Source organism: Camellia sinensis, chromosome 7, assembly GCF_055761805.1.
Source record: "Camellia sinensis isolate YWXY chromosome 7, ASM5576180v1, whole genome shotgun sequence".
NCBI lineage: Eukaryota > Viridiplantae > Streptophyta > Magnoliopsida > Ericales > Theaceae > Camellia > Camellia sinensis.
In genome coordinates this window covers 182,034,728-182,044,880 of record NC_138967.1, presented here as the reverse complement: position 1 = coordinate 182,044,880, position 10,153 = coordinate 182,034,728, and the positions used below count along the sequence as shown (strand labels likewise).

At 34.4% G+C, this 10,153-nt stretch overlaps 1 pseudogene; it reads left to right on the top strand.

Moving 5' to 3' along the window:
- Positions 1–7,721: 7,721 nt before the first annotated feature.
- Positions 7,722–9,223, top strand: LOC145796355 (G-type lectin S-receptor-like serine/threonine-protein kinase At4g27290 pseudogene; annotated as a pseudogene).
- The last annotated feature ends 930 nt before the right edge of the window (positions 9,224–10,153 follow it).

Genomic DNA, 10,153 nt, shown 5'->3' with positions numbered 1-10,153 from the left:
TGTGTTTCTTGAAGACCAAACAATTGAAGACTTTGGCAAAGGTGACCAACCGGAGCCAAAAACTAATGATCTCATTAACATGGATCCATCTCCTTCATCTTCAGTTGATGATGAAAATGGGGGAGATGTGCAGCCACCTATTGAAGATGTGGAGAATGATGCTAATCCTAATAAAGTTGATCCAGAAATTGAGGAAGAGCATCCAACCCAAGAACCGCCACCACAACTTGAGTTGAGGAAATCTACAAGGGACCGACAACCTTCGAGAAAGTATCCTCCCAATGAGTTTTGTGTTGATTTCCGATCAAGGGGAGCCTAAGAGCTACCAAGAAGCAATTGAGTATGCAAAGAAAGATGATTTGAAAAAGGCAATGGAAGAGGAGATGAATTTCTTACTTGAAAATCACACTTATGATTTAGTGAAGTTTCCTAAAGGGAGGAAAATTCTGAAAAATAAGTGGGTTTTCAAATTGAAGAATGACAGCAAGAATCTGAGGTACAAAGCACGCCTTGTTGTGAAAGGCTTTGGGACAAAGAAAGGTATTGACTTTGATGAGATTTTCTCGCCGGTTATGAAGATGTCTTCTATTCGGGTTGTACTTGGCATGGTTGCAAGTATGAACCTTGAAGTTGAGCAACTTGATGTGAAGACCGCATTTCTTCATGGTGATCTTGAAGAAGAAATTTACATGGAGCAACCAGAAGGTTTTGTGGAGAAAGGGAAAGAGAAATTTGTTTGCAAATTGAAGAAAAGTTTGTATGGCCTCAAGCAAGCCCCGCGGCAATGGTACAAAAAATTTGATTCTTTTATGATGAATAATGGTTTTTCTAAAACCACTTCGGACCATTGTGTGTTTGTGAAAATTTTCTCGGATGGTAAATTTATTATTCTTTTGCTTTATGTTGATGACATGTTAATTATGGGTCAAGATTCTACCATGATTAACAAGTTGAAATTAGAGTTGAGCAAGTCTTTTGCTATGAAAGATTCGGGACCGGCAAAGCAAATACTTGGTATGAAAATTGTTCGTGATCGCAAAGAAGGGCTGATTTGGTTGTCTCAAGAAAGCTGCATTGAGAAAGTTCTTGAGAGGTTCAACATGAATAAAGCAAAGCCGGTTGGTTGTCCACTTGTAGGTCACTTCAAGCTTAGTTCAAATCAGTGCCCTACAAGTGAGAAAGACAAAGAAAAGATGCTGAAAGTTCCTTATGCTTCAGCAGTTGGTTCTTTAATGTACGCCATGGTTTGTACAAGACCGGATATTGCTCACGCCGTTGGTGTGATGAGTCATTTTCTTTCTAATCCGGGTAAAGAACATTGGGCAGCTGTAAAATGGATTTTAAGATATTTTTGAGGGACTTCAGAGGTGTGTTTGTGTTTTGGGGATGGTAAACCGATGCTTGATGGGTTCACAGATTCTGACATGGCCGGTGATGTTGATTCTAGGAAATCTACTTCGGGGTATTTGATGACTTTTGTAGGGGGAGCTGTGGCATGGCAATCTAAATTATGAAAATGTGTTGCTCTCTCAACTACCGAAGCTGAATTTATTGCCATTACGGAAGCTTGCAAAGAAGAGTTATGGTTGAAGAAATTTTTGCAAGAATTGGGTTTGAAGCAAGAAAAGTATGTTCTTTATTGTGATAGTCAAAGTGCTATTCATTTGAGTAAAAATTCTACTTTTCATTCGAGATCGAAACACATTGATGTGAGATACCACTGGATTCGTGATGTGTTAGATTCGAAGTTGTTACAACTCGAAAAATTCACACAGATGATAATAGTTCAGATATGTTGACTAAGACTTTGTTGAGGGACAAACATTTAAAGTGTCGAACTTAGGCAGGTATGGTTGATGCCTCCACCTAAGTCGATAGGGGGAGAATTATTAGGGTATATCTCTTTGTTAGAGTTTGAGACCCAATTGATTTGTTAAAAGAATTCTAATTTGGTTTGGTTTGGGTATAATATATTTTATATATATTATATCTAATTTTGTGGAGACCCAATTCAATTTGAAAACAACTAAGGTTTTGATAAAAAAAAAAAACCTTGATTCACAATAAATTTGGTATCGATTTTTTCCTAAGAGAAAAAAAGGTGTTGTGCGGCTTAGAGAATTGAAATTCAATTCGGTGGCAAAGTGGTGTGGCTGCTACTATTCAAATCTTTTGTTGGGTTTGGTTTTGGGCAACATCATAGAACTTTGGAAAAGTTTAATTGGTGATTTCTATTGGTATAGTGGCTACATGGAGTTTGCTTGGCTTTACTTTGTTGGGACGTTTTGACAACCTCCGGCTCAACAATCAAGGTGTTGATTTTGGTTTGTTATTTTAGGTCTTCTTCAACTCTAGTTTCGAAAATTTTGGTTCATCTAATTGGTGAGGTCTTTCCTCTTTGTTTATTTGTGATTATTTGGAATTCACCTAAGGGTGGTTTGTGAGACCATTCGTGTCTCGTTTGTAACCATTTGGAAATTATTTGGTTGATAGTGGAATCGGATTTCGATCTCGTGGACGTACCTCATATTGAGGGAACCATGTAAAATTCTTGTGTTGCTTTTGATTTAATTTTTCCGCATTAATTTTTATTCTCATTGATTGATTTACTTGTGGGAAATCATATATTTTCCTTAACAGACCAGAGATCTTCAATTTCATGTCTAGTATAGGGAAAACGAAGGGTTTGATGGGTTGATATGGGTATCCATATTTTATTTATTTATTTATTGTTTAGTATTTATTGTGTATATATCATATATTAAAAGTGTAAGCACACACAGTGTAAAAATTAAATTAATTATGGCAAATATTTAAAGTAGTTAAGATTGAGAAACATAACAGTTATGTATAGGATTATTTTAAATGTACAAAAATCATGACAAAACTTTTCAATTGTATTTTTATGTAGAAGTATAGATGTGGCATATTAAATAAATAAATAATTGCACACTAGAAGACTGAAATGGCAATTTGGGTGACTTGACATGTGTTTTTCAGCTTGTTGGGGGCATCACTGAGAACAGCTTCATATAATGCACTTTTCAAGGGTTCTGTTTCTAGTAATATTTCCACAATGTAGGGCAATGAAAAAGTTCAAAGTAGGGGTGGATAAGTATTCATTAGATTCTTCAAAATCGATTGGCTGGAATCAATCTATCATAAAGTAGACAATTTTAATGATCTAAGTAGATAGATACGGCTGTATTTTTTTCAATCCATTTAAGCAGAGATGGAATTTGAATTTTATCATCAGAGGGGTCGAAAGACGAATAAAATTGTTTCATCATATATACAAATATACATGTATATATAATATGATATATAAATTATATATACATAGAAAAAAATTAAAAGCCATAGAAGCAATCTCTAGTAAGAAAAAGAAGTTTTTTTTAGTACAAAATAGAAAGAGAACACAAAATGAGATAAAAATGATATATATAGGGGTTTTTTTTTTTAGGATCCTTGATATTAAGATTTTATAACATAAAGGACATTCAATATTTTCATAATATCTACAGTCCCTCAACATTGTTTCAAAGAAATTTCAATCCAAAGAAATTCTCTCTAGAGAAATTCTAGATTTTCTAAAGAATTTCTCTGAGTTAAAACCAGAGAAAATTGAACAACATAGCAGAGAAAATTGAAATTTCTCTGAGTTCAAACCAGAAAAATTCGGAGAAAATTAAATAACACAGAGAAAATTAAACAAAGAAAATTACCCAGAGAAAATTGATCACAACAAAATATTAACAAATTCCTGCAATTTCCTCACCAAAATACTAAATTTTGTAAATTTACAGCCCAACTTCCTAACAATTTTTATTATTATTATTATTATTATTTTTTATCAACCTTCAAAATCCAAATCCAAACCCAAATCCCCAATTCACCAACTTAGCAAAATTACACAGCAAAACTGTAATACAAAGAGAAAATTCACACAATTTTCACATCCAGAGAAAATTCTAATCTAGAGAAATTCTTGAAAGACTAGAGAATTTCTGCGATGTTTTGGTACTGAGTTAATTGTTGTTTGTTAATGTGGTTAAGAGAATTTTCTCTAGATCAGAATTTTCTCTATATCTTTGACTGAACCAAAGAAAATCCCTTTAAAACTCACATTAAATCCATTTCAATACAACCACTGTAATTCAATTCAAGCTCCTTCAAAAGCAACAATGGCTGACACAACCACCAAACCCATCTTGATCATTGCAATTGGCATTTACATACATTTAATTACAAATAGAATAAACACACATTTTCTTCCGTGATGAAATCTCTGTTTCTGATTTCACTTACCCATAACAATTGAAGAATAAAAAAGTGGTGTAGATCTTTGTTGGCAACATCGAGAGAAGCTGATTAACAAATTGCTATCTCTATCGTATATATGACATAGAGATATGAACAAAAATACGTATAGAAGTTATGCATGCACTGAGAGAGATAGACACAGAGACAGAGATAGAGAGAGACAAAGACAGAGAAGAAGAAAATGAACTGATTCCAGATCGACTGACTCTTTTTTGATGTCCTGAAGACTGATTCCTTTAGTTCCACCCCACCAAGGACTTCCACTCCTACTCTATTCTTTAGAACCAGTGCCAAATTGTGTAAGTCCCTCTCTCTCTCTTATCTCTCTCTCTCTCTCTCTCTGTATCTCTTATATGGGTCTAAAAAACAGTGATGATTGTGTTTTCATTTTCAAATTTTTGGTGGATGAGACTCCGGTACACTCAAACTTGGAATACATAGGCATACCATTCCCGAAGGACCAAGCAATGAGAGTGTTCAACTCCATTTGGAATGCAGATGATTAGGCAACGCAGAGAGGCTAAGTGAAGACAAACTAGATCAATGCACCATTTGTGGCCACTTACACGGGCTTTTAAATTGGTGCGTGTGAGTGCCCTATCATGGTGGCAGACACAGACAATGCACGATAGTGGAGTGGAGAAGGTTGTGATGAAGGAGGTGATCTATTTTGTGAGGCTGTTAGAGGATGAGATTGACAAGTTCAATGCTTTCTTCATTAATAAAGAGGAAGAGAAGCAGATGCCAATTTGATTTGAGAAAATCAAATTTCTCTGTGATATATGGGTGTGGGGTTGAGGAACCTTAGACATTATAAAATAATATTATGGATCTCTTTCATTACTAAAAATAGGAGAGGGACCTTAGACTAATTTTTTCATATATATATATATATATATCTTTGGGAAAATTAGTGAAACATCATTCTCCAACTTTGTGTATTAGGATAGGTCCAAGATGTTTTTTATTATTATTAGATAAGGTCCCTCAACATTTTCACAGATAAAATTCGACTTAGAGAAATTTTGCCCGATTTAGAGAAATTTCACAAAACTCAGAGAAATTTTGGCCCCGACTCAGAGAAATTTTGAAATTTTTGTGGTATGATCACAAAAAAAATTTCAAAATTTCTCTGTGAAAGCAAAGAAATTTCACCCGAATCTAGAGAAATTTATTCTCTAATATGATCACTGAGAAATTTTGAAATTCTTTATGAAAATTGAAATTTCTATAAGTCGGGCAAAATTTGTTTGAGTCGAATTTTTCCTGTAGAAATGTTGAGAGACCTTAACTACTATGAAAATATTATGTCTTTTATCTTATTAAATTTTAATATCAAGGACCTTAAAAAAAATTCCCTTATATCTCTTATGCTTGGGACATTTTATAGATAAAATGATATATATATATTTTAAATGTTATGACAAATAGTATTTTTTACAAAAATAAGAGAGGTCATGAGCTCCTATAGTCTTCTCCTAGTTCCGTCGTTGCATCTAATTTTAGACGGATAGCGGTTGAGAGGCCACAACACCCAACCTGATCTGCTGATACTCGCAAGAAAATGAAGGTATGTTTTGTGTGTTAAAAAAAGACCTTTATTTACTAATTATATTTACTATTTGTGAAATATAACAGTTAATCTTTATTTTTATTATAAAAAATGGACAACAAAAATTTTTGGACATAAAATAGTAAAAAATTACTGAAAAATAGTTAAGAAAAAGCCCAAGACAGTAAAATTCAAACTGCCAAATCAATCCATATTCACCTGCACAGCTCGCTCAATTTGCATCTGCTAACTACAAAAACCCGCATGGCCTGCTCAATCAACATCCACTAATAAAGAAGACAGATGCCGATTGATTTTTTCAATTTGCTTAAATTCAAACAAATGGCAGTTGAAAGGCCATTCGATTCAACCCAATCTGCAAGCATGGTAGTTCAAAATATATCTTCTCATTATAATTGGATTCATTCCATCCAAAATTTGAACAGAGAAGCAGACAAGCTTTAATAGAATAACATTTGGAAAAAAAAAAAAAAAAATCCTTCACCAAAAATTCATGCATTTGGGTCCTACAACTTCATAGTTGATGTCATTTTTTTATTTTTTTGAAATTTTGGAACTACAAATCCAAAATTTATTTATTTTTTAGATTTACCCTTGTGTGATCAAATCATGATGTTTGTGGCAACCTTAAAACCTGGAACCCTATAGTTGTAGATTTGAAAAGGGATTGGATTTGGAATATTTAATTAGACGGTCCAATTCGGCCCACTGCAGGTCCTTTTTGATGATTCAAACTATTTAACTTAAATTTAATTATTTTATATTGAGACACAAAATGAATTTCAACCTTTTTTTTTCTGCAATTTTTTTAGGGTAAATTTTATGGGTACCTAACAAGATTACAAAAAACTTTGATTGTTTTGCTTGTGTTGAAAATTTGATCTTTGGGACGCTGGGTAAATCGAAAAATAAAGTCAAGAGTACCCCTCTATCAATTTTTAGACAATTAGTTATATTTAGCTTATTTAAGTTATTTTTACCTAATAAATTATAAATAAAAGTTGCACTATGTGCACAGACTTCCTCAATAAAATAAAAATAAAAATTATAAGCAGCTTTACCAAACAGCCCGTTATGTGGTGACCTAGTGTTGCAATGCTTGGAGTTGGGGCATGAGGGAGGACTGGGCATCAAATTTGTGCAATGCCTATCACCTGTTTGTTAAAATGTTTATATGTAGAGGTCAGTATGTTGATTGCTTTGGTGTAGTTTTTGGGATTTTTGCGTATGTGTTGTTGGGTGTTTTTGTGGGGTTGTGGTGTGGTGCATATGATTGTTGTTAATTCTGCTTCATTTTCTTCTAATACAGGTTGTTTCTTTGTTGATCAAATTGAACAAAAAAAAAAGAAAAAAAAAAAAGAAAAGAAAAGGAAAGAAACACTGGTCTGTGTAATTTATAACTACTCCTATGTCATTTGTGCTTGTTATGAACAACAAAGTGCATTAATGTATACATATGGAAATCCAGGTTGTTGATTTGATGCAATGACTAACATGTGAATATAGTCCAAATTAGCATTAAATTACTTCAATTCCAAGTCTTTTTAATTGACTTCCTAGTCCAAATGAAAGGCAGTAGGCTAGCAACCATAGAAAGGTCCAACTGAAGACTTACTATTCTGTAAGAGTTCTTGAGTTTTCATTTATAGAAACAGATGAATTTCATGAATTAGACATTAAACTATCAACGGAAGGCCTCAAAATACCTTTCTTGTTTTCCCCTTTATTTTCTATCTTAATAATCTCAAACGCAGTAGACACCATAACCAAAACCCACTCCATTACAGGCACCAATACCATTGTTTCATTTGGTGGAAGCTTTGAGATGGGTTTTTTCATTCCTGGCAATTCCTGGAATACATACTTGGGAATATGCTACAAGAAAATATCTATGAAGACTGTTGTATGGGTTGCCAACAGAGAAATCCCACTTGTCAATTCATCAAGCGTCTTAACGGTAATCGACCCTGGAATTCTCGCCCTTGTCGATGGTATCGGTAGTGTCATTTGGTCTCCCAATGTGATAGGACCTGTTGCACAACTTATGGAGCCAGGAAATCTTGTTGTGAGAGATGCGAATGATAATATGTTGTGGCAAAGCTTTGATTATCCATGTGCTATAAAGCACGGACACGGACACGGACACGCATACGGACACGGACACGGGACACGACAATTTTTAAAAAATGAGGACACGGACACGGCAGGGGACACGGCAGATTTTTTAATTTTTTTATGAATATTTTTATTTTAATACATATTAATTATTTTATTTATTTATTATATTTTTTAAGTAATGTGTTCTAATTAATTTTTTTATTTTATTTTATTTTATATACATGTATTTATTTATTTTTATTAATATGTATAAGTATATATAATATAATAGTTATATACTTAATAATAGTTATATAATAATAACTGATGTCATCCTTTATAACTATTATAATAATAATACTTTCAATTATTATTATATAATAATAATAGTTATATATTATATATATATATATATGAATCCAGAAGAAGAAAGAAGATAAAGACGCGACACAGAGAGAGAGAGGAAGAAGCGATCGATCTCGATCGCAATCGCGAGGGAGAGAGAGAATGTGAGAGAGAGAGCTCGTCGAAGTCGAAGTCGAAGGGGATGGAGGTCGAAGTCGAGTCGACTGGATCGAAGTCATGGAGGTCGCCGACGAGTCGACTGGATCGAAGTCCAGGTTTGTTTCAAGACCTTTACTCTTCTCCTTTACTCTTCTTTTTTGCTCTTTGTGTCCAGATTTGGACACGCATGTCCAGATTTGGTGGACACGCGTGTCTTCGTCGTGTCTCCACCGTGTCCCATGCAAAAAAATAATTAAATTAAAGAGACACGCCACCCGGCGTGTCCCGTACGTGTCCCCAGCGTGTCCCCGTGTCAGACACTGCCATGGCATGAAATCTGTCGTATCCATGCTTCATAGTCCATGTGATACTCTTTTACCAGGCATGAAGCTTGGCAAGAACTTTGTAACGGGCCTTGAGCGTCGCCTCTCTTCCTGGAAGAGCAGCGATGATCCAGCTCAAGGTGAGTTTACATACTGGTGTGATCTTCAAGGATACCCACAAAACATTCTGAGTAATGGTTCTGTTGAGCTATTCCGAACTAGGCCATGGAATGGTTTCGGATTCGGTGGGACACCAAATGTCTTCTATACATATGGATTGGTTTACACTATGGAGGAGGTGTATTATCATTATGAACTCCAGAGCAATGTTATCTCAAGGTTTGATGTGAGTTATGATGGCTATGTACGGCACTGGATATGGGTTGATCCAACCCAGAAATGAGACATTTACCTGACTACACCAACAGATAACTATGATAATTATAACCTATGTGGTCCTGATGGTAACTGCAACATTGGAAACTCAACGACGTGTGGTTGTTTGAGTAAATTTGTGACCCAAAACCAAACAAAATGGGGAAATGGAGATTATTCTAATGGGTGTGTTCAGAGGACACCATTGGGTTGCCGCAAGAGAGATAGGTTTGTCAAGTATATTCGCGATATAAAATGCCAGACACATGGAACTCCTAGTTTGACAGGGACATGATCATAAGGGAATGTGAGATGGAGTGCTTGAAAAAATGCTATTGTACGGCTTACACAAATTTAAACATAGGAGGACATGGAAGCGGCTACTTGCTTTGGTTTAATGAGTTGATTGATATGAGAAAGCTCAGTGAAGATGGGCCAGACATTTACATAAGAATGGCTTCTTCTGAGTTAGGTAAGAATTCAAACCAAACACATAAGACCAGTGAACGTAGATTAATTAGATTATACTATCTAAGAACCATGTAGTCAACTATACTAAACATTTACATTTCTTCCTTGGAAAATTCCTCACTACAGTTTAGCAAAAAGAGAGTTGTTTCATGTTGAACGTTGATTTCTATTGTCAGTGCGTCTTGAATTCGATCCTAATGAAGATTAATTACCCGTCTCCATGCACATGTCTGACCCAATAGGTATGTTTGTATTTGAGTTTATTTTGGCCTTGTTTGTTATTTTTGGATCTTAATTTATATTGGATTATTATTGAGTACTAGGGGTTCTGATGATCAAAGTTTTTAAAGGCAAATGCGTGACGCAAGACATTTTTTCTCTTGTGAAACGAGACGTAAGCATTTCAAATTTGAAATTTTTATATTTAGTAAATAAATAAAATCTTTTAAAGTAGCAAAAAATATTAAAATTAAATATGAATGTGTAG